This window comes from Scyliorhinus torazame, chromosome 5, assembly GCF_047496885.1.
Source record: "Scyliorhinus torazame isolate Kashiwa2021f chromosome 5, sScyTor2.1, whole genome shotgun sequence".
NCBI lineage: Eukaryota > Metazoa > Chordata > Chondrichthyes > Carcharhiniformes > Scyliorhinidae > Scyliorhinus > Scyliorhinus torazame.
The window spans coordinates 69,888,311-69,913,999 of record NC_092711.1 but is presented as its reverse complement, the minus strand read 5'-3'; the positions used below and the strand labels follow the sequence as shown (position 1 = coordinate 69,913,999).

General features: G+C 50.2%; 1 long non-coding RNA gene across 1 annotated transcript; it reads right to left on the bottom strand.

Moving 5' to 3' along the window:
- Positions 1-7,625: 7,625 nt before the first annotated feature.
- On the bottom strand, positions 7,626-15,113 carry LOC140418319 (uncharacterized). The gene is made up of 2 exons (XR_011944931.1): positions 15,037-15,113; positions 7,626-8,837 (listed from the first exon to the last, which is right to left on the bottom strand). It is a non-coding gene; the product is annotated as an uncharacterized lncRNA (long non-coding RNA).
- Between the last annotated feature and the right edge of the window lie 10,576 nt (positions 15,114-25,689).

Here is a 25,689-nt window from a genome sequence, read left to right as displayed (position 1 = left end):
CACCCAGCACCCAAAAAAAAAACAGGACCAAACAGAACAGAACATCCCCCCCAAAACACAACAATCACATCAATCCCCTCCCATCATCCCCTCGCAACCGACCCTCAATCCGAATCCAACTTTTCGGCCTGGATAAAGGTCCACGCCTCCTCCGGCGTCTCAAAGTAGTGGTGGAGGTCCTTGAAAGTGACCCACAGTCGTGCCGGCTGCAACATTCCAAATTTCACCCCCTTCCGATGCAGAGCCGCCTTAGCCCGATTGTACCCGGCCCTCTTTTTGGCCACCTCCGCGCTCCAGTCCTGGTATATACGGACCTCTGCATTCTCCCACCTGCTGCTCCCCTCCTTCTTTGTCCACCTTAGGACACACTCCCTATCCATGAAGCGGTGGAACCGCACCAGCACCGCCCGCGGCGGCTCGTTGGGCTTGGGCCTGCTCGCCAGGACACGGTGGGCTCCCTCCAGCTCCAGGGGCCCCGGGAAGGCCCCCGCGCCCATCAAAGTGTTCAGCATCGTGACCACGTATGCTCCAACATCCGACCCCTCCACTCCCTCCAGGAGACCCAGAATCCGCAGATTCTTCCTCCTCGACCGGTTCTCCATGTCCTCGAACTTCTCCTGCCATTTCTTTTTTAAAAAAATATATTTTATTAAAGTTTTCAAACAGAATTTTTCCATTTTACAAATCAACATAAAAATAGTACAGTAACTGATAAATAGCATTCTTTAAATAATATAGTGATCTAACAAAGTAACAAAAAATAGTGCCCCCCCCCCCCCCCGATGCTGCTGACGATCTATTTTCCCTTAACGTTCCGCAAGATAGTCAAGGAACGGTTGCCACCGCCTGGAGAACCCCTGAGCCGATCCTCTCAGCGCAAATTTTATTCGTTCTAGTTTTATAAACCCTGCCATATCGTTTATCCAGGCCTCCACGCCGGGGGGTTTCGCTTCCTTCCACATGAGTAAGATCCTTCGCCGGGCTATCAGGGGCGCAAAGGCCAAAATATCGGCCTCTTTCGCCTCCTGCACTCCCGGCTCTTCCGCTACCCCAAATATCGCTAACTCCCATCTTGGCTTGACCCGGACCTTCACCACCTTTGAGATCACCTTTGCCACTCCCCTCCAGTGCCGGACACGACCAGAACATGTGTGTGTGGTTCGCCAGCCTTCCCAAGCACCTCCCGCACTTGTCCTCCATTCCGAAGAACCTGCTCAGTCTTGCTCCCGTCATATGGCACACGAAGACGAGGAGTTTACCCTGCTTATGGCGTCAGCCCACAGGCCCTCCTCAATCTCCTCTCCCAGCTCTTCTTCCCATTTTCCATTCAGCTCCTCTACCATCGCCTTCCCCTCGTCTCTCATCTCCTGATATATTTCGGACACTTTGCCCTCCCCGACCCATACCCCGGAAATCACTCTATCTTGGATCCCCTGTGTCGGGAGCAGCGGAAATTCCCTCACCTGTTGCCTCGTAAATGCCCTCAGCTGCATGTATCTGAAATTGTTCCCCGGGGGCAACTCATACTTTTCCTCCAGCGCTCCCAGGCTCGCAAACGTCCCGTCTATAAACAAATCTCTCAGTTTCCTAATTCCTGCTCGTTGCCAGCTCTGGAACCCTACGTCCGTCTTTCCTGGGATAAACCTATGGTTGTTCCTGATCGGGGAGCACACCGAGGCACCCGTCACCCCCTTGTGTCGCCTCCATTTCCCCCAGATCCTTAAGGTTGCCATCACCACTGGGTTTGTGGTATACCTTTTCGGAGAGAGCGGCAGCGGCACCGTCACCAGCGCCTTTAGGCTCGTTCCTTTACAGGACACCATCTCCAGCCTCTTCCACGCCGCCCCCTCTCCCTCCCTCATCCACTTACAAACCATCGCCACATTGGCGGCCCAGTAGTAGTCGTCCAGGCTCAGCAACGCCAGTCCCCCTCTGTCCCTGCTATGCTGCAGGAACCCCCTCCTTATCCTTCGGGTCTTCCCTGCCCACACAAAGCTCATAATGCTCCTGTCTATTTTCTTGAAAAAGGCCTTTGTGATCAGAATGGGGAGACATTGAAACACAAAAAGAAACCTCGGGAGAACCATCATTTTTACCGCCTGCTCTCTGCCCGCCAATGAGAGCGGCAGCATATCCCACCTCTTGAAATCCTCCTCCATCTGCCCCACCAGCCGCGTCAAATTAAGTCTGTGTAGAGTTCCACAGCTCCTAGCTACCTGGATCCCCAAACATCGGAAGCTCTTTTCCACTCTCCTTCACGGCAGGGCGTCTATTCCTCTTCCCTGGTCCCCGGGGTGTATTACAAAAAGCTCGCTCTTCCCCATATTTAGCCTGTATCCCGAAAAATCTCCAAACTCCCTCAATATCTGCATAACCTCTGTCATCCCCTCTACAGGGTCCGCAACATATAGCAGTAAGTCATCTGCGTAGAGTGACACTCGATGTTCCTCTACCCCTCTAACCACCCCCCTCCATTTCTTAGAGTCTCTCAACGCTATGGCCAGTGGTTCAATTGCCAATGCAAACAGTAATGGGGACAGGGGACACCCCTGCCTTGTTCCCCTGTGTAGCCGAAAATACTCCAATCTTTGCCGGTTTGTGACTACACTTGCCTCTGGGGCCCCATATAGGAGTCTGACCCATCTGACAAACCCCTCCCCGAACCCAAACCTCCCATAAATACTCCCACTCTACCCTATCGAATGCCTTCTCCGCATCCATCGCCACCACTATCTCTGCCTCCCCCTCCGCTGGGGGCATCATTATCACCCCCAGCAGCCGTCGAACATTGACATTCAGTTGTCTCCCCTTTACAAACCCTGTCTGGTCTTCATGCACCACCCCCGGGACACAATCCTCTATCCTCGTCGCCAGCACTTTTGCCAGCAGCTTGGCGTCTACATTTAGGAGCGAGATAGGCCTATATGACCCGCATTGCAGCGGGTCTTTATCCCGCTTCAGGATTAGTGATATCGTCGCCTCCAACATTGCCGGGGGTAGAGTCCCCCCTTCTCTGGCCTCGTTAAAGGTTCTCACCAGCAGCGGGGCCAACAGGTCCACATATTTCCTGTGGAATTCCACCGGAAACCCGTCTGGTCCCGGGGCCTTCCCTGCTTGCATGTTCCCCAGTCCTTTAGTCACCTCATGCACCTCAATTGGCACCCCCAGACCCGCCACCTCCTGCTCCTCCATCCTCGGGAACCTTAGTTGGTCCAGAAACTGTTGCATTCCCTCTTTTCCCTCTGGGGGTTGGGACTTATATAGCCTCTCATAGAAGGTCTTAAATACCTAATTTACCTTCCCTGCTCTCCGCTCCCTAGTTCCCGTTTCATCCCTAACTCCCCCAATCTCCCTCGCCGCTATCCTCTTGCGAAGCTGGTGGGCCAACAGCCGGCTCGCCTTTTCCCCATACTCATTATCTCATCCCCTGTGCCTTCCTCCACTGTGACTCTGCCTTTCCTGTGGTCAGCAGGTCAAACTCCGTCTGAAGTCTTCACCTCTCTCTATATAGTCCTTCGTCCGGGGCCTCCGCATATCTTTTATCCACCCTCAAAATCTCCCCACTAATCTCTCCCTTTCTTTGCCCTCTTGTTTCTCCTTGTGAGCTCTAGTGGAGATCAACTCTCCCCTAACCACCGCCTTCAGCGCTTCCCATACTACCCCCACCTGGCCCTCGCCATCATCATTGACCTCCAGGTATCTCTCAATACATCCCCGCACCCTTCAACAGACCCCCTCATCCGCCAATAGTCCCACATCCTCCAATTTACACTTCTGTACCACAGCCTTGTGTTTCCCCCCCAACATCAGTCTCTCTGTTCTAGTCCAGTTTCTCTTCTTGGATGAAGGTCCATGCCTCATGCGCCGTTTCAAAGTAGTAGTGCTTGCCCTGATGCGTGACCCACAATCGCGCCGGCTGCAGCATCCCAAATTTTATTTTCTTCCTGTGAAGCACTGCCTTGGCCCGATTGAAGCTCGCCCTCCTTCTCGCCACCTCCGCGCTCGTATCTCCGCATTCTCCCACCTGCTACTCCGTACCTTCTTGGCCCAGCTCAAAACGGCCTCTCTGTCCGTGAAGCGGTGAAATCTCACCACTATCGCCCTTGGTAGTTCTCCCGCCTTTGGTCTTCTCACAAGGACCCGGTGAGCCCCTTCCACCTCCAGGGGGCCCGATGGGGCCTCAGCTCCCATTAGCGTATGGAGCATCGTGCTCACATAAGCCCCAACGTCAGCTCCCTCCGTTCCTTCGGGGAGACCTAGAATCCGTAGGTTCTTCCTCCTCGAGTTGTTCTCCAGGGCTTCCAGCCTTTCGATACATCTCTTATGTAGCACCTCATGCGTCTCCGTTTTTACCACCAGGCCCTGTATCTCATCCTCGTCTTTGGCTGCCTTTGCCTTCACTCCACAGAGCTCTATCGCCTGGACCTTTTGTGTTTCCTTCAGCCCATCGATTGCCGATAACATCGGCGCCAGCACCTCCTTCTTTATTTCCTCCACACACCGTCCGAGGAATTCCTGCTGGTCCGGGCCCCATGTTGCCTGGGCTCCATCTGCCGCCATCTTGCTTCTTCCTTCTCTTCTCTGCCGCTGCTCCAAAGGATCTTTCGCAATCTGGCCACTGCCACTGGTCTTTCCCATACACACCCGGGGGGGGGGGGGCACCTTCCTTCGTCACCCCACACTGGGTTTGGTCTGAAAAAATTTCCGTTGGGGCTCCCGAAAAGAGCCCAAAAGTCCGTTAGAACGGGAGCTGCCGAAACGTGCGGGTTAGCAGTGCATCACCGCAACCGGAAGTCCTCCTGCCATTTATTATGCAGAGCCTCGTGCGCCTCCACCTTCACCGCCAGGCCCAAGATCTCGTCCTCATTCTCCGAGGCCTTTTGCTGCACCTCCCAGATCACCGCCCCTTGGGCCTTCTGGATCTCGAGCAGCTTGTCTATCAAAGAACAAAGAAATGTACAGCACAGGAACAGGCCCTTCGGCCCTCCAAGCCCGTGCCGACCATGCTGCCCGACTAAACTACAATCTTCTAAAAGTACAAGCGAAGCAGTCATTGGCTCCAACAGCTCTGCCTTCAATTCTGTGAAGCAGCGCTGGAGAAACTCCTGCTGTTCCTGCGACCACTGCGCCCATGCTGCCTGGTCTCCACCCGCCACCATCTTGATTTTCCTCCCTCGCACTTTTCACTGCTCCAAAACTACTTTTTTCACCGCTCGACTCCTGGTCCGATCCATACAGTGCCGGGGAAATGTTACTATCACCTTCCCATACTGGGAACTGTCTAACAAATTCCGCTGGGGGCCCTGAAAAGAGCCCAAAAGTCCGTTTCTGTCGGGAGCTGCTGAACGTGCGACTTAGCTCCGCATAGCCGCAACCGGAAGTCCAAAAGCTATGGCTTCTCGGAGGTCATCATTTCAGTGGTGGGAGTCTAGAACTCGCTGTCTGATAGGGTCATAGAAGCAGAAATCCTGATCACTTTAAAATAAATGTCTTGGATATCCAAATAAAGGACTGGGACATACTCCAGCCAAACAGACTACGGGCTTTGTGTGAATGAAGTTTGAGCTTCACACAGACTGAATCTTCTTCCTGTGTCAATCCGCTGAGTAAAACACTTTATTTTCACTTCAATGGACTCTTTTAGAGACCATTGACCCTTCTACAGAACTGTTACAAGGAACAACAAACGTTACCTCTGTTTCTCGTGCCACAGATGTGGCATGGTGGCACAGTAGTTAGCACTGCTGCCTCACAGCGCCAGCGACCTGGGTTCAATTCCAGCCTTGGGTAACTGCACATTCTCCACGTGTCTGTGTGGGATCCGTCTGGGTGCTCCAGTTTTCTCCCACCGTCGAAAGATGTGCCGGTTTGGTGGATATGCTATACTAAATTGCCCCTTCGTGTCCAAAGATGAAGTGGTGTTACGGGGAGAGGGCGGGGGGGGGGGGGGGGGCGGGGGGAGTGCACCTGGGTGGGGTGCTCTTTTGTAGGGTTGGTGCAAGCTCGATGGGCCGAATGGTCTCCTTCTGCACTGTAGGGATTCTATGATGCTGCCAGACCTGTTGGTTTAATCTCGCATTTTCTGTTTTTACTTGACATTACGCACCTTTTTAATCTACTAATTATATTTATTGAACCACTGTACCATCAACTACGAGGAGCAGTGTGTTGATGCTTCAGCCATTCCGGCCTCGGATGGCTGTGTAGAGTTTGCACATCCTCCCCGTGACTGTGTGGGTTCCCATCGGGTGCTCCAGTTTTCTCCCACAGTCCAAAGATGTGCAGGTTAGGTGGATTGACCATGCTAAATTGCCCTTATTGGCCAAAAAAAGGATCGGTGGGGTTACTGGATTATGGGGATAGGGTGGAGGCATGGGTTTGAGTGGGGTGCTCTTTCCAAGGGCTAGTGCAGGCTTGATGGGCTGAATAACCTCCTTTCGCACTGTTAGTTCTACCATTCAGTCGAATTCTCTCTCTCTCAATCTCATCCGATTGGTGTCTGGTGGTAATTCCGTGACAATAGCACAGTGGTTAGCACTGTTGCTTCACAGCGCCTGGGTCCCCAGTTTGATTCCCACTTGGATTACTGTCTACGCAGAGTCTGCACATTCTCCCCATGTCTGCGTGGGTTTCCTCCCACACAGGTGCCAGAATGTAGCGACTAGGTGATTTTCACAGTAACTTCATTGCATAAGCCTACATGTGACAATAATAAAGATTATTATTATGTGTTTGTGCATTTTAAGGAGCAGGTAGAACTTTTTGTTTCTCCTGGTTGTGCCCTCAGATATTCCATCTGTTTGTGGTTAATGTGTCTGGAGTCTTTGAGTTCTTCCGTCTCCAATTCCCTTCCTGTCTCGTGTATATGCGTCTCGGTAGCTTGGTGTGATGTGTGTTGTTTGGTTGTCTGTCTGTCTCAAGCAGATATTGTTGTGTCTTGATAACGACTGTGCTGCTACCCTTGCTTCTGGTCTTATGAACATATCCATGTTGGATTGTCTGTCTTTCCGGGTAAGATTCTGATTGTCTCCTGTATTTCACTGTGACAGGGCAGAGACCTGATTCAAGGGTTCAAACATGGGAATTCTGGGAAAGATGGGCAAGGATTTGGGAGGTGGCAACATGTTCAACGAGTTTGGAGAGGAGAGGGAGGTTGAAGATGGGGCAGTAATTTATAAGGATGGCAGGGTCAAGGGTTTGTTTTATTGTGGAGGGGGTGATGATGGCAGATTTGAAGGACAGAGAGACAGTACCTGAAGAGAGAGAAATGTTGACAATATCCAGGGACACATCAGTAGCTTAGTGGGAATAGGGTTGATGGAACAGGAGTGGGGTTTCATGGACAAGATGAGCTCTGAGAGGGCACGAGGGGAGATGGGTGAGAAACTAGAGAAAGATGTGAGTTCAGGGCTCGGGAAAGTTGAAATTTAGAGACAGTTTGGTCTGGTGGGCTCTTGGCAGGGAGGGAAGCAGCTGATCGGATTTACTCAATCTCAGTCACAAAGAAGCTCCACAAGCTCCTCACACTTCTTGTTGGAGGTGAGGATGGAAGAGACAGGGGAGAGCGAGAGTACTTCAAAAGGAACTTGTGTCAGAGATATTAGAAAGTTTCAACACACTGCGCATTTAACACAAATCTAATTTATTTGACTTTTAGCCAGAATATTAGCCCCTGTAAATTGTCTGGAGTTTGTTATCAGCAGAAAGAGACCCAAATGAACATGGTTCAGTCCTGAATGTGAGTTAACAGCAAAGTCCATGCACTGTGGTTACTTATGGCCTCGTTGGTGTCTCAGCAGGTGGGATGACTGAGTGAATCCCTTCCCACACTCGGAGCAGGTGAATGGCCTCACCCCAGTGTGAATTTGCTGGTGTGTCAGCAAGTTGGTTGACTTGAGTGAATCCCTTCCCACAGTGGGAGCAGGCGAATGGTCTCACCCCAGTGTGAATTCGCTGGTGCTTCTGCAGCTCGGACGACTTAGTGAATCCCTTCCCACACTTGAAGCAGGCGAATGGTCTCTCTCCGGTGTGAACTCGCTGATGTACAGTGAGGTCAGATGATTGTCTGAACCCAGTCCCACAGTGAGAGCACTTAAACGGTCTCTCGTCAGTGTGAACACGTTGATGGCTCATCAGATCACCAGAACTTTTATAGCACTTCCCGCAGTCTGGACACTGAAACGGTCTCTCATCAGTGTGAACTCGCTGGTGTCTCAGCAGGTGGGATGAAATAGTAAATCCCTTCCCACACTCTGAGCAGGTGAATGGTCTTTCCCCAGTGTGAACTCGCTGGTGTGTGGACAGAGTGGATGACCGAGTGAATCCCTTCCCACACTCTGAGCAGGTGAATGGTCTCTCCCCAGTGTGAACTCGCTGGTGACTCAGCAGGTGGGTTGAAATGGTAAATCCCTTCCCACACTTGGAGCAGGTGAATGGTCTCTCCCCAGTGTGAACTCGCTGGTGTGTGGACAGAGTGGATGACTCAGTGAATCCCTTCCCACGCTTGGAGCAGGTGAATGGTCTCTCCCCAGTGTGACTGCGTCAATGAGTTTCCAGCTTGGATGGATAAGTGAATCCTTTCCCACAGACCGCACATTTCCACGGTTTCTCCTCAGTATGACTGCAATTGTGTCTCGTGAGGCCTGATGATCGAGTGAATCCTCGCCCACACACACAACATGTGTACGGTTTCTCCCCACTATGAACAATGCTTTTTCTGTCCATGTTCAAAGAACGATGATATTCAGGATATGATAAATTGAGGACTGTCAGACCCGATGTGATGCTTGGTTTGAGTTTCCGGACTTTGAAGCCTCCCCTTCGAACACCCTGTGAAACTGATTGAAAACAGAAAATAGGGAGTGAGAGAGAACCCACAAAAATACAAAGGCAGGTTGTGAAATTGAGCTGAATGAATCTGGTCATTTGTGGGGCCGGCACTAAGAAAAATTGGAAGAGAAAATGCTGGATAAAAGCAAATTACTGCGGATGCTGGAATCTGAAACTAATCTGAATCAAAGAAAAAGTGACCATGAAAACTGCTGGATTGTCATAAAAACCCAACTGTCCTCTTTGGGAGGAGAGAGAAAGAGGCGAAGAGGGATTTTGTATATCTACAAGACATAATATGTTGGCAAAGCAAATTCGATCTTGAGCTTCATAAACAGTAATATTGATACCAAAACTACGCTCCTGGTGGCATGGTGGTTAGCACTGCTGCCTCACAGCACCAGGGACTCGGTTCAATTCCAGCCTTGATGTCTGTGTGTGTGGATTCTCCCTGGGTCTGCGTGGATTTCCACCCGGTGCTCATGATTCCTCCATCAGTCCAAAGAAGGGAAAGTTCGGTGGGGGATTGGCCTTGATAAATTGTCCCTTTGTGTCCAGAGATGTGCAGGTTCGGTGGGGCGTTGGGCTTACAGGGATAGGGTAGGAGTGTGGGCCTTCAAAAAATCAATGCAGACTCGATGGGCCGAATGCCCCCCCTCTGCACTGTAGGAGTTCTATGGTTCTAATTCTATTCTATGAATCTTTCTAAAGCTCTGGTCACCACTCTTCAGGAAGGATCTGAAGGTTCTTGAGAAGGTGCAGAGGAGATTTGCCAGAATGGTTCCAGCAAAGGAGATTGAGGGGAGATTTGATTCAGGGACACAAGATTATGCCAGATTTCCATCGGGTGGTCAAAGGAACACTGTTTTCATTCACTGATCGTACATGCAGCCCAGACACAGATTTAAAGTTTGGGGTAAAACCTGGATTGAACTGTATACGATCCATAGGGGTCTTGACAGGGTGGATGTGGAGAGAATGTTTCCTCTTGTGGGAGAATCTGGAACAAGGGCGTCACTGTTGCAAAGTGAGGGGTCACCCATTTAAGATGGAGATGAGGATTTTCTATTCTCTTTGGGTTGTAAGTCAGGGGGTGGCATAGTGGTTAGCACTGCTGCTTCACAGCACCAGGGACCTGGGTTCAATTCCCAGCCTGACTGTGTGGAGTTTGCACTTTCTCCCCATGTCTGTATGGGTTTCCTCCGGGTGCTCCGGTTTACTCCCACAGCTCAAAGATGTGCAGGTTAGGTTGAATCGGTTAGGATTCAGAGGAATCAGGGGGGAATCTCATAGAAACGTATAAAAAGTGGGTGGTGCAGTGGTTAGCACTGCTGCCTCATGTCGCCGAGGACCCGGGTTCGATCCCAGCCCCAGGTCACTGTCTGTGTGGAGTTTGCACATTCTCCCTGTGTTTGTGTGGGTCTGACCCCCACAAATCCAAAGATGTACAGGGTAGGTAGATTGAACACGCTAAAATTGCCCCTTAATTGCAAAACAAAATTGGGCACACTAAATTACTGGTTAAAAAAAAACAGGGCGAGACAGAGTAGATTCAGGAAGGATGTTCCTGATAGCGGGAGTGTCCAGAAACAGGGGTCACAGTCTGAGGATACGGCGTAGACCACTTCGGACAGAGATCAGGAGAAATGTCTTCCCCCAGAGAGTGGTGAGCCTATGGAATTCATCGCCACAGGAACTAATTAAGGCCAAAACATTGCATGTTTTCAAGAAGCAGTTAGATTCAGCACTAAGGGTGAAGGGGATCAAAGGATATGGGGGAAAGCGGGATTAGGCTATTGAGCCTAATCAGTTCTGATCGTAATGAATGGTGGAGCAGGCTCGAAGGGCCAAATGGTCTCCTCCTGCTCCTATTCTCTACGTTGCTCCGTGTCTATGCTTGTAAATGGTCCAGGAGGTATGAGGAAGAATGTTTTTACACAGCCAGTGGCAATGACCTTAAATTTGCTGCCGATGATGGAGTTTGGAAATAGACACAATAAATGATTGTTTTTTAAAAATTGGATAGAAACCTGAGAGAAATAAAGCTGTGCGGATACAGAGACAGAGCAGGAGAGTGACTCTGGATTGATTCAGTTAATAATAATAATCTTTATTAGTGTCACAAGTAGGCTTACATTAACACTGCAATGAAGTTACTGTGAAAATCCCCAAGTCGTCACACTCCGGCGCCTGTTCGGGTGCACTGAACGAGAATTCAGAATGTCCAATTCACCTAACAAGCACGTCTTTCGGGACTTGTGGGAGGAAACCGCAGCACCCGGAGGAAACCCACACAGACACGGGGGAGAATGTGCAGATTCCGCAGACAGTGTCCCAAGCCGGGAATAGAACCGGGGTCCCTGGTGCTGTGAAGCAACAGTGCTAACCACTGTGCCGATTAGAGAGCGAGCATGGACTGAATGCCCTTCTCTGCCCCTTATTGTAAAAAAAAATATTTTAAAACAAATTTAGAGTACTCAGTTCATTTTTTCCAATTAAGGGGCAATTTAGCACGGTCAATCCACCTCGCCTGCACATCTTTAAGTTGTGGGTGCGAAACCCACGCAAATACGGGGAGAATGTGCAAACTCCACACGGACAGTGACCCAGAGCCGGGATCGAATCTGGGACATCGGTGCTGTGAGGCAGCAGTACTAACCACTATGCCACCGTGCTGCCAGCTGACTCTGACACTTGTGTCTAATCTCGCCTTGTAAACTAACCCCGGGGGTTCAGATATCACTCAGGTAAATCTGTGCTACACTCCCTCCGAGGCCATTCTACCCTTCCTCAGGTTTGTTGTCCAGAACTGAACACAGTTCTCCAGGGTTGGTCTAACCAGGGTTTGTGAATCTCGGGGCTTTTCCAGTCACACTGAGACCTGAAATCGTCCCTCACAGACAGAACAGACAAACCTTTTACCTTCCACACCCAGATGCTGCTGAAATTCAGGTTCTAATGAATCAAGTGACTCTGTCAGATTGCAATGTGACTTTGGTATGAGATTCCCGTCTGTTAAATCTCCACATCCTGTGTCCTGTAAATTTACAGATACCTCACTGTCAGTTTAGGATAGAAATTCACAACACTCTCTCCTCGCCAACTTTAATTAAATGTATTCCTGGAGGTTTGATCACATGACCTGACCCCCATCCTCCAGCCATTAATCGGTCGACACATCCATCCTTGTGACACACAGCCTTCCTCGGCCAATTGGGAAGCAAAAGGACTCATTACCTTACAGGACAGTGTTTGACTAGGGCAGCACTGCTGTCTCACGGCGCCGAGGTCCCAGGTTCGATCGCGGCTCTGGGTCACTGCCCGTGTGGAGTTGGCACATTCTCCCCGTGTTTGTGTGGGTTTCACCCCCACAACCCAAAGATGTGCACGTTAGGTGCATTGGACACGCTAACTTGCCCCTTAATTGGAAAAAATTAATTGGGCACTCTAAATTTATTTTTAAAAGGACAGTGATTGACTGTCAGTCAATCAACCTTCATCCCATTTTCAATGTTTTTATATCTACTTAAGAGAATTGTTCAAAAATCTTTTTTACTGTCCAAATGATTTTCCAGCGACCCAAAATTAATATTTATACTCTCCTCATCATGTTCCAGAGTCACAAAAATATTTTGTACTGTCCCAATGATTTTCCAGACACCCAGGTATGAATCTCACCAAGGCAGAAGGTAAAATTTGAATTCATTGAAAGTCTACTGATGACCATGAAACCATTGTCGATTGTTGCAAAGACCCATCTGGTTCACTCATGTCCTTCAGTGAAGGAAATCCTCTTATCTTACCTGGTCTGGCCTACAGGTGATTCCAGATCCACAGTCAGCTGGTTGACCCTTAAAATGCCCTGAGATGCCCTCAGTTCAAGGGCAATTAGTGATGGGCAGTGAATGCCGGCCCAGCCAGCGACACCCACATCCCGTGAATGAATAGAAAAGAAAATCTGCCATCCTTACCTGGACTGGCCGACACGATTCCAAACCACAGCAATGTGGTTGACTCTTTAAATGTCCTCCGAGATGGCCGAGCAAGCCACTCAGTTTGAGGAAAATTAGGGATGGGCAATAAATTTTGGCCCAGCCAGTGACTCCCACAAATGAATAAAATAAAATCCTGGAGACTCCAGTCAGTCAATCTCTGAGAGTTGGCATCCAGTCTAGGCTCGCAGCGCACAATAATAATATTAATCACTTATTGTCACAAGTAGGCTTCAATGAAGTCCCTGTGAAAAGCCTCTAGTTGCCACATTTCGGCACCTGTTCGGGGAGGCTGGAACGGCAGTAGAACCCGCACTGCTGGTCTTGTTCTGCATTACAAGCCAGCTGTCTTAGCCCACTGTGCTAAACCAGCCCCTTCCCTGCGGCACCTTGTCCTCTGTAAAGATGGCGGCCAGTAACCCGGGCCTGTCACCGCTCAGCTCTCACTCTATTCGGTGCTGTTTAAGACGGGACCGTTAACATTTTCCCCGGGTGTTGAAGCCTCCACGGGGTATTTATGAAACCTCCCGGCTCACTCCGCAGCTTCAATTGCTCCCCAGTCACCTACCGGCTCCAATCCTGAAAGTCGCTCGATTGTTTCTTTCCCGCTCCTCGCACCGTCAGCGACAACCTGAACTGTGCATGCGCCGATCACAGCCCGAACGCCGCATGCTCCAGTCACAGCCGGACTCTGCGCATGTGCGAGGAACTTCTGTCATATGGAGAGAGCACATTCTGAGCTGCTGTGCATGTTGTGTAATAAACCCGCCATTGAAATTGATATTCTTCATATAAATTATGCTTTGCGAACTGATTACGATTCGTAACATTGGGCCAATAAAGGAAAGTTGGCCGTTAGAAAGGCAAATGCAATGTTCGCATTTATTTCAAGAGAGCTACAATACAAGATGAATGGGGATGAGAAATATATTGGCCATGATCGAATGGCAGAGCAAACTCGAAAACTCGATGGGCTGAATGGCCCAATTCTGCTTCTCTATCTTTTTTTTTAATGAGGGGATCTCATAGAAACATTTGTAAAAAGATTGTTGGAATCCATCCTGGATACAGATCAATTGATTCTTGGAGACTTCAATTGTGTTCTGGATCCTAAATGGACTGGTCCAAGCTGATTCAACCACAACAAAAACATGAAAAAGGAATGAAACCAGACAGACCACCCGGCATTGACCCAGGCACCAGAAACAACAGCAAACCCAGCAAAAGATTTTTTTAAACTGCTCCCATCAGTAGATTGTAAAATGATTACGAAACATAGATTTAAGATTGTGAACAAGATCTACAGGGGAGATAGGAGGTAGGCATTTTATACAGTGAGTGATAATGATATGGAACTCAATGCTTACACACAAAGGTCGATAATCTCCAGGTCCTGGCATCTCGAACTGTGGTGTTAGAATTTGATGTGAGGATTGGTTGTGGGTTTCTTGTCTGCGAATCTCTTTCTAAGCCCGTGTGAAAGAGGTTGCCAAAGGCATCACTGTCAGTCCAGAAATGAAATTCGAGAAAGATAAACATTTCTCCTGGTTTGAATTTGCTGTGTGTAAATCCTCCTCTACTAATCCCCTGTAAAAGGAGTTTCCAAAATTAATCACCATCAGTCCAGGATAGAAATTCACACCATTCTCTCCTCCTGCTTATGGGTCCAGGTTGACCACTCATGGCCCCCGCTGCACACTGACGCTCTTGTCATCAGCAGTCCCTCGATTTGAGGGTGACGTCTACTCAGGGTTGTGAATTTCTATCCTGGGTCTTCATGTGACTGAACAGAGTCGCAGAGCTTTGGACACATGGGCAGGATGTCTAATAAGACAGTGAAATCCGGAGAGCAGGATTTGCTTCCTTTCCTTTCCATCTCTGCCACCGCTTTGCATCATCAATAAGACATTGGGACTCAAAGACTAATCCAGTTTGATGGACAAGGTGTCTCCATTCTGACCAATGGGGAACAAGTTCCGCCCACTCATTGAAACATCGCCCCCCGACAAAGACGACAACCGCGCATGCGCCTCGATTCACATCCAATAAAGATGGCGGCCGTTAACCCGAGCCGAAGATGAGGAGCTGCAGCTCCGCTCGGTACAAACGGGGTCCCGTAAACTTTTCCGAGGTTGGCGATTTCAACAACTTTACGCAACGTTTCCGCCCACCCCCGCGATCTCTCGCTCCCTCCATATTGTTTATCGCCTCTTACCAATTTCCGATCTGAAAAAGACGTCCATCTCCTTCGCCATTACCCACACTGCGCATGCTTCAATCACAGTGGGCCCCGCCCCTCATTCACTCCGATTGGTTGGAAGGCTTGCTTCTCCTGGTGGGTCCTCCAGCCCCCCCCCCTCCTCTTCCTATTGGTCCGGAGCTGCCATCAATCACCCGGGCATTCTGAGGCAGATTTCTGGCTGACTCGCTGATTGTTCAATAATCACAGGTTAAAGTCCAATATGTTTGTTTCAAACACTAGCTTTCGGAGCACTGCTCCTTCCTCAGGTTCTTCATGTTGAACTTTAACCTGGTGTTGTAAGCCTTCGTCCTGTGCTCACCCTCGTCCAACGCCGCCATCTCCACATCATGCTCAATAATCATAGAGGTACGACTTCCGGGTGCGGCTATGCAGAGCTGGGTTGCATATTCGGTAGCTCCCGCTTGGAACGGGCTTTTGGGCTCTTTAACAGGGCCCCACGGCATTTGTTTGACATTTCCCAGTGTGGCAAGAAGACTGCAGCATTCCCCTGACAGTGTCCCCCAGGAATGTTATGTCTTTTAGCTACCAGACCCGGCAGAAACAGTAAAAGATTTGGCTGCAACAGGATAAACAGGGCCTCTTCCAGCATGCAGGCGGGGGAAGGGCAAGCTTAAAGCTGCAATCTGACTTGACTCTATCAAAGGTGAATTCTAGCAGCAGAGGGAACAACTGTGAAAAGATCTACCAAGGCCATTGAAGAAGCAGGGACGAGGCTTCCGGTGGCGGCCATGGAGGAGTAGGTCGCTCATTCGGCAGCTCCCGCCTGGAATGGACTCCCAGACCTTTTTCAGGAGTTTCCATAGACTTTTTGGGGCAGACTGGTGAAGCGAACACTGCCAAAAGGATTCCCTCTCGACTTCTGGTTGCGGCTATGCGGCGCTAAGCCGCACGATTCGGCAGCTCCTGCTACCACGGACTTTCGGGCTCGTTAGAGGAGCCCCAACGGAACTTTTTTTATTATTTTTTTCATTTGACGCAGCCCATGGGGAAGGGAAGAGAGAGGTCCCCCTCCAACTTCCATGAAACGAACCAGAAGTGTAACGGCCAAAGGAGCGGCACTGGAGCAATGGGAGAAGCGAGGGGCAGAAAACAAAATGGCGGCGGCCAGGGACAAAGGGGAGCTGCAGGAGTTCATCAAGCGCTGCTTCGAGGAGCAGCGCGAGGAGATGCGCAAGGAGATGTTGGCGCCTATGCTTTCAGCAATTGAAGGGCTTGGGATCACCCAGAAGGCCCACGAAGCTAAGATCCAGGAGGTACAGAAAAGAGTCAGTCAGAATGAGGATGAGCTCGTGGGCCTGGCGATTAGAGTGGAGCAGAATGAGGCGCTACACAAGAGGTGGGCGGGAAGACTCGAAGACCTGGAAAACAGGTCGAGGAGAAAGAATCTGTGAATCCTGGGTCTCCCTGAGGGAGTGGAGGAGGCTGATGCCGGGCATACGCGAGCACGATGCTCGAGGCGATGATGGGCATGAAGACTCCTTCGAGGCCGCTGGAGTTGGACGGGGCACACCGGGTGCTGGCGAAGAAGCCCCAGGCAAATGAGCTGCCAAGGGCGATGGTGGTGAGGGTCCACCGGTTCACGGACAGAGAGTGGGTCCTGAGATGGGCCAAGAAGGAGCGGAGCAGTAAGTGGGACAATGCAGAGATCCGAATATACCCGGACTGGAGCACGGAGGTTGCAAAGCGGAGAGCGGGTTTTAACCGGGCCAAAGCGGTGTTGTACCGGAAAGAAGTGAAATTCGGAATGCTGCAGCCAGCGCGACTGTGGGTCACATACAAGCGCCAACACTATTACTTCGAAACGCCTGAAGAGGCGTGGACCTTTGTACAAGCCGAAAAGTTGGACTCTAACTGAGGGTTTGTGATGGTGGGGGGGGGGGGGGGGGGATGTTTTGGGGTTTGATGTGTGATGGTTGTTGTAAAGAGAGGTCAATCACGCGCAGGAAATGTTACATCGGCTGGGGGAGAGAGAGACAAGGCCGTGACAGGAGCTGCGCCAGAGGGGGCGGAGCGGGCTTTGGAAAGGCGGGAAGGGGAACGAAGGAATGCATATGGATTGGGAGACTCCCACGCGGGGAGGTCAATGGGACGGCGGGGGAAGCCGGTGTCAGCAGGCGTCAGCTGACTTACGGGAGTGACATGGTGGGAGCAAAAAAGCTAGACAGGGGTCTAGCGGGAGGCGGGAAAGGGGGGGGAAGGGTTGCTGCTGCACTGGCCGAAAGGGAATGGGACACAGAAGAGGTGGTCGGGACGGGGGTCCCCCCTCTGGGGGACTGGAGCGTGAGGGAGGCGTGGACATGGGACTGGCCCAGAAAAGGAGATGGCTAGTCGGCGGGCGTGGGGGGCGGGGGGGGGGGGGGGGGATGGGGGGTGAGAGCCCCTCCAATCCGGCTGATAACGTGGAATGTGAGGGGATTGAATGGGCCGGTGAAGAGGGCTCGAGTGTTCGCGCACTTAAAGGGACTGAAGGCGGACGTGGCCATGCTCCAAGAGACACACCTGAAGGTGGCAGACCAGATCAGGCTAAGAAAGGGATGGGTAGGACAGGTATTCCACTCGGGACTGGACGCGAAGAATAGAGGGGTGGCAATATTGGTGGGAAATCGGGTGTCATTTGAGGCCAACGCTATTGTAGCAGACAATGGAGGGCGATATGTAATGGTGAGCGGTAGGCTGCAAGGGACGTGGGTGGTGTTGGTAAACGTATACGCCCCGAACTGGGATGATGCAGGATTCATGAAGCGCATGTTGGGGCGCATTCCGGACCTGGAGATAGGAGGCCTGATAATGGGAGGGGACTTCAATACAGTGTTGGATCCAGCACTGGACCGCTCCAAATCAAGGACTGGAAAGAGGCCGGCGGCGGCCAAGGTACTTAGGGGGTTTATAAATCAGATGGGGCGAGTGGACCCATGGCGGTTTGCAAGGCCGCAGGCCAGGGAATTTTCTTTCTTCTCCCATGTACACAAAGCCTACTCTCGGATAGATTTCTTTGCTCTGGGTAGGGTGCTCATCCCGAGGTTGGAGGGGACGGAGTATTCGGCTATAGCCGTTTCGGACCATGCCCCGCACTGGGTAGAACTGGAGCTGGGAGAGGAGAGGGACCAACGCCCGTTGTGGCGGCTGGATGTGGGACTGCTGGCGGACGAGGTGGTGTGTGGGAAGGTGAGGGGGTGTATCGAAAGGTACTTGGAGGCCAACGACAATGGGGAGGTGCGGGTGGGGGTGGTATGGGAGGCGTTGAAGGCGGTGATCAGGGGAGAGCTCATTTCCATTAGGGCTCATAGGGAGAAGACAGAGAGTATGGAAAGGGAGAGGTTAGTGGGGGAGATTTCGAGAGTGGACAGGAGATACGCAGACGCCCCGGAGGAAAGATTACTTGGGGAAAGACGATGGCTCCAGACGGAGTTTGACCTGTTGACCACAGGGAAGGCGGAGGCACAGTGGAGGAAAGCGCAGGGGGCGACCTACGAGTATGGGGAAAAGGCTAGTCGGATGCTGGCACACCAGCTCCGTAAGAGGATGGCAGTGAGGGAAATAGCGGGAGTCAAAGATGGAAGGGGAGCCACGGTTCGGAGTGCGATGAAAATAAACGAGGTATTCAAGGCCTTTTATGAAGAGCTGTACAGATCCCAGCCCCCAGCGGGGGAAGAGGGGATGAGATGATTCCCAGATCAGCTGAGATTCCCGAGGGTGGAGGAGCAAGAGGTGGCTGGTTTGGGGGCACCAATTGGGTTGGAGAAGCTGAGCAAGGGTTTGGGGAGCATGCAGGCGGGGAAGGCCCCGGGACCGGACGGATTCCCGGTGGAGTTCTACAGGAAGTACGCAGACCTGTTGGCCCCGCTACTGGTGAGGACCTTTAATGAGGCAAGAGAGGAGGGGACCCTGCCCCCGACAATGTCAGAAGCGACAATTTCTTTGATCCTAAAGCGGGACAAGGACCCACTGCAATGTGGATCATACAGGCCGACCTCGCTCCTCAATGTGGGTGCAATGTTGCTGGCAAAAGTGCTGGCCACGAGGATCGAGGCCTGTGTCCCGGGGGTAATCAACGAGGACCAGACGGGATTTGTAAAGGGCAGGCAACTAAACACAAATGTGCGGCGGATCTTAAACGTGATAATGATGCCATCGGTGGAGGGAGAGGCGGAGATAGTGGCAGCTGTGTACGCGGAGAAGACCTTTGACCGAGTAGAGTGGGAGGACCTCTGGGAGGTGCTGCGTAGGTTTGGGTTCGGGGTAGGGTTTATCAATTTGGTTAAGCTCCTTTACAGAGCCCCGCTGGCGAGTGTAGTGATGAACCGGCGGAGGTCAGAGTACTTTTGACTGTACCGAGAGACGAGGCAGGGGTGCCCCCTGTCCCCCCTGTTGTTCGCATTGGCGATCAAATCATTGGCCATGTCATTGAGGGAGTCTAATAAATGGAGGGGGGGTGGTCCGAGGGGGAGAAGAGCATCGGGTGTTGCTATATGCGGATGACCTGTTGCTGTACGTGGCGGATCCAATGGAGGGGATGGTGGAGATCATGCAGACTCTAAGGGAGTTTGGGGAGTTTTAAGGCTATAAGCTCAATGTAGGGAAGAGTGAGCTCTTTGTATTACAGGCGGGGGACCAAGAAAGAGGAATAGGGGACCTACTGCTGAGGAGGGTGGAGGGGAGCTTTCTGTATCTGGGGATCCAGATAGCCAGGAGTTGGGGGCCCCTACATAAACTGAATCTGACGAGGTTGGTGGAGCAAATGGAGGAGGATTTCAAAAGATGGGACATGTTACCGCTCTCGCTGGCGGGTAGAGTGCAGTCGGTCAAAATGGTGGTCCTTCCGAGGTTTCTGATTGTGTTTCAGTGCCTTCCCATCGTGATCACTAAGGCCTTTTTTAAGACAGTAGGCAGGAGTATTATGGGGTTTGTGTGGGCGAATAAGACCCCGAGAGTAAGGAGAGGGTTCCTGGAACGCAGTAGGGACCGAGGAGGTTTGGCGCTGCCAAACCTGAGGAGCTACTACTGGGCAGCAAATGTGGCGATGATCCGCAAGTGGGTTATGGAGGGAGAGGGGGTGGCATGGAAGAGGATGGAGATGGCGTCGTGTAAAGGAATGAGCCTGGGGGCATTGGTGACGGCACCGCTGCCGCTCTCGCCGACAAAGTATACCACGAGCCCGGTGGTGGCGGCAACGCTAAGGATCTGGGGCCAGTGGAGACGGCACCGGGGTGCAATGGGAGCATCGGTGTGGTCCCCGATCAGGGGTAACCACCAGTTTGTCCCGGGGAAGATGGACAGGGGGTTCCAGAGCTGGCATCAGGCGGGGATTGGAAGAATGGGGGACCTGTTCATCGACGGGACGTTTGCGAGCCTAGGGGCACTGGAGGAGAAGTTCGAGTTACCCCCGGGAAATGCCTTTAGATATATGCAGGTGAGGGCTTTTGCGAGGCGACAGGTGAGGGAATTCCTGTTGCTCCCGGCACAAGAAGTTCAAGATAGGGTGATCTCGGATGTATGGGTCGGGGAGGGCAAGGTGTCGGAAATACACCAGGAGTTGAAAGAAGAGGGTGAAGCGCTGGTAGAAGAGTTGAAGGGTAAATGGGAGGAGGAGCTGGGGGCGGAGATCAAGGAAGTTCTGTGGGCTGATGCCCTAGGTAGGGTTAATTCCTCCTCCTCGTGTGCCAGGCTCAGCCTGATACAATTTAAGGTGGTCCACAGAGCGCACTTGACGGGGGCGAGGTTGAGTAGGTTCTTTGGGGTAGAGGACAGATGTGGAAGGTGCTCAGGGAGCCCGGCGAACCATGTCCATATGTTTTGGTCATGCCCGGCACTGGAGGGGTTCTGGAGAGGAGTGGCGGGAGCAATATCTCAGGTGGTGAAAGTCCGGGTCAAGCCAAGCTGGGGGCTAGCAATATTTGGAATAGTGGATGAACCGGGAGTGCAGGATGCGAAAGAGGCCGGCATTCCGGCCTTTGCGTCCCTAGTAGACCGGCGAAGCCCCCCAGCCTGGAGTCCTGGATAAATGATATGGCTGGGTTCATAAAGTTGGAGAGGATTAAGTTCGCCTTGAGAGGGTCTGCGCAGGGGTTCTACAGGCGGTGGCAACCGTTCCTAGACTATCTCGCGGAGCATTAGAGGAAGGTCGGTCAGCAGCAGCAGCAACCTTGGGGGGTGGGGTGGAGGGGACGTCCTGGGAGGGGGGAAAGGAGGGACTGCTTGGGAGGGTGGATGAGCAAGAGATAACATGAAGGGTTGGGGAAACTGGCATGTACGGGTGAGGGCCAGTGTACAAAGCTGTGTAAATATATCATTTTGCCATGTATATATCTTGCTCTGCGCGATTTCTCGTTTTTTTTTTTGTAACGAGGGGCGGGTGAGGGGGGGGTTATTGTTTGTAAGGGAGAAAAATTGCGTTGAAAAACTTTAATAAATATATATATTTTTTAAAAATAATCATAGAGGTACAATCATAGAATTTACAGTGCAGAAGGAGGCCATTTGGCCCATCGGGTCTGCAACGGCTCTTGGAAAGAGCATCCTACTTAAGCCTACTTAAGCCCACACCTCCACCCTATCCCTGTAACCCAGCAACCCCATCTAACATAAGGGCAATTTATCATGTCCAACCCACCTAACCTGCGCAGCTTTGGACTGTGGGAGGAAACCGGAGCACCCGGAGGAAGCCCACGCAGACACGGGGAGAACGGGCAGACTCCGCACAGACAGTGACACTTTGGTTGGGACTCGCTGATTTGGGTCTTTTATTTTGACTGGACCACATGCTTGGGGAAAGCAAGAGAGGAAAGAAGGTTCAATAGAAACTAGAATGATCTGTTGTGAATTTCTATCCCTATTCTTACAGTGATCATTTTTGTAAATTTCTTTTTCAGGCATTAGAATGGGAGGATTGGCAGCTGGGCAACTCGAGCCAAATATAACATCGAGATCTGACAGTCACTCAATTCATTAGGATCTAAATATCACAAACTGTCAATGTGCTTGTCTGTTCTGACTGTGGGAAGAGATTTCAAACATCAGTGTGACTGGAAAAGCCTCGAGACACACACACACCTGAGTGAGTGTGTTCCAGTGAACTGACTGTGGAAAGAGCTTTAACCAGTTACACAGCCTGAAAAATCATCTTGTTTCCTCTTGTGAGAGACTCTAGGACCAGAGGGCATAATCTCAGCATAAGGCGTCTCAAATTTAGGACAGAGATGAGGAGACATTTCTTTTCTCAGAGAGTAGTGAATCTGCGGAATTCTTTAGCTGGCGTTCTGTCTGGAGTTTACCAAAAACATGGCAAAGCTAAAGGTGTCTTAACCCGGATGGGCCGCCTGGTGGCGCAGTGTTTTTTTCGCTGAGGGGCCTTGAGTTCAGACACATCCCAGATAGGACGGGTGAGAAATATCTGTCTGGGAAAGGGGAGAAAACTGTAATCGGGGAAATGGAGCGGTGCCGATGGACCTGAGAGAAAGGAATTCAGCAAAGCCTTACTTTCTTCATTTTTCATTCAATATTTATTAACATTTCAGAGAACATATTACACAAAAATTTATTCTGAAGTTAACAAAAGGGAATATAACGATTGAGGGTCACAGTGAGAACAGACCACATGCCCTCTGAGCTGCCAAATGTATGTACAACTGTAACAGACACCAGAAAGAGAGAACAGGAGCTCAACATAAAGGGAAGGCAACTGTTGTAAATAAGGTACGAGATAAGTTACTTATTTAGACATAACATTTAGGGACATGATTAGCTACAATGACATTACAGCCAAAATTATCTCGTACATTTTAAACTGAAAACAGAAATACTGCCCATGATTGTCTCAGTTACAGATGCAGAATAATTAACTGAGAGGATTTTACTGTTAGAGTCACCAAGAGGAGATATTGTATTTGTGTCACACACAGATCATAATAAACAGCTGAGGAAAATCTACAGCGTCCGAAAGTCAACCGATCACTTGATCTGTAAAAGAGAGAGAAAATGATGAAGCAGATGTTTATGATCGGGGACATTGATGTTAGAGTTTTTAATCAATCAAACATTTATAGATTTTTGAAACGGCTTCTGTCAGTCTGAAGTGCGAGTGGATTGAATCTTCTCACCTTCACCAGAGTGACTGCAGCGCTGTAGGAAATGCTCAGAAAGAACAGGGTGATGAATGTGGAAGCGGTTGTCCAGATGTTCCCGTTATCATCCTCATCGTCTTCAGTCCAGGTGTGGTCTGTGGTATCTATGAGGATAGAGCCGAATAAATATAATTAGATTGTTTATTAATCCAGGATATATTTTTAATATTCCCGTTTCATTTTCTCCCGCTGCTAATTCATTCTTTAAAATATTTTTCATTGCATATCTACTGTTGAGTTCGTGACACTCAGAAATCGATCTGTGTTACTTAATTTTTCCAATTAAGGGGCAATTTGGCGTGGCCAATCCACCTACCCCGCACATCTTTGGGTTGTGGTGGTGAGACCCACGGGTCACGGGGAGAATGTGCAAACTCCACTGGGACAGAGACACAGGAGTGGGATCCAACCCAGGTCCTTGGCGCTGTGAGGCAGCAGTGCTAACCACTATGACACCGTGCCGCCCTTGCCTGAAGTTTGTGTTTGTTCTTTGTCTTTTGTGCCTGTGTAGATGCGAAATTCGTGTGTCCCGATGTCTTTATAAGTGTCATTGTGTGTGTTCATGTGTCAATGAGTATTGATCTGTGTATTTGTGTGTCAGCGCCTGTATGTGAACTTTGTTTATCTTCTGTCAATGTGTAAATATGAGTGTTTGATTGTGCGTGTTTGTCTGTTGAAGTCTATGTTTATATATTAATGCCTGTGTTAATATAAGTTTATACTTCCCTGCCCAGTAATGAAAGTGTTAATGTGTCTTTATACGTTCAACATGCATATCAGTGTCTTAATGTTTGTGTCTGGATAAGTGCGTTTGTGTGTGTGTGTTTGTTGATGCATGTATTTCATCATAGAATCATCATCGTATAATCCCTACTGTGCCGAACGAGGCCATTTGGCCCATTGAGTCTGCACCGACCCTCCGAAAGAGCATTCTACCTGGACGCATGCCCCTGCCCTATCTCCAGAACCTCGTAACCCACCTAACGTTGTGGCACTAAGGGGTAATATAGCATGACCAATCCACCTCACCTGCACATCTTTGGACTGTGAGAGGAAACTGGAGCTCACGGAGGAAACAGGAACAAACACGGGAGAACGTGGAAACTCCACACCGACAATCACCCGAGGCTGGAATTGAACCCGGGTTTCTGGTGCTGTGAGGCAGCAGTGCTATTTATGCGTTGATGATTGTTTATAACTATCTATTGCTGTGTATTGATGACTCCATGTGTATTCATGTGTGTTCGTGTTAATGTGCGTACGAGTCTGCTAATATGTGTCCACGTGAGACCATAAGTGAGTTAGTGTGGATTATTGTCTCTGTTTGAGTGGAATTATTTATGTCATCGTGAAATTGTGCTAATGTACATGTTATTGGTTACATTTGTGTTTCATATTATTCAGTCCGCCTGCTTGTCTCGTTTCATATGTTTGTGTACCTGTGTGGACATGTGTTTGTATGTGTCTGTTTGTGTACATTTGTGTAGCCGCTTGTGTGTGTGGATTTGTGTGTGTATGTGCACGTGTGTCTGCGTGTGTATAAACATGTGCTTTCTTGTGTTTATGTGCATGTTTGTGAATTGTTGCGCACGTTTGCGTGTGTTTTTGTGTCAAAATATGTGTGGTTCGTTGTGCCTGGGTGTATGTTTATGCATGTGTTTCTATGTGTGTGTCTATGTGTGTGTTTGTGTCTACGTGTGAGCGTGTGTGGGTCTGTGTGCATGTGTGTGTAGTGTTTGTGTCTTTATCTGTCTGTGTGTTTGTATCAGCTGCCTGCAGCTTTTCCAGTTGTGGGTATTATTGATACCGATGTAGAATATGTTGAACTTTCTGCTTCTAACTGTGTTTTCTGTGAGTTGCAAGCTGACATCATTGACCGAATGCAAAAATACAAGGAGGTGCCTCAGGAGAGAACACTGAAAACCCAGGGAGAATTCTATCACCATCTGGATTTGGATTTTGGGGAATCGGTTTTAGCAGATGGATAAGAGGAACAAGGGTGCTGAAAAATACATCGTTATCATGATGATCTTTTAAACCCTTCAGCCAGTAAGCTACATGACGTCTTGTAATGTCAGTAACCGAGTTCTTAGTCTAGAGTTCCGTTTACTTCCAAACTCCCTGCTTGGAGACTGTGAAGATATTGAGTTAATAATCTCCCTCTCTCTGGCCAGCTCAGCAAATTGCCTTTGGGATCTCCCTGCTGGAGGTGGAGATACAGAGAGTTCACTCATCACCTTCCTCCTCTTTTGGTCGGGAATGTGGAGGTAAAATGGGTCAGTATTGCCCCTTTGCTCTCTTTGTTGGGGAAGTATGGGTGCAGTGGATTAAATAATGCCGCTCCACTCATTGTTGGAAGCATGTGTACAGTGGGTTAACTCAGCCCCCACCGTCTCTTTGTTGGGGAAGTGGGCGCACAGTGTGTTAACTAATACCCCTCCGCCTCTCTTTGCTGGGGAAGTGGGGGTACGGTGCATTACGTAAT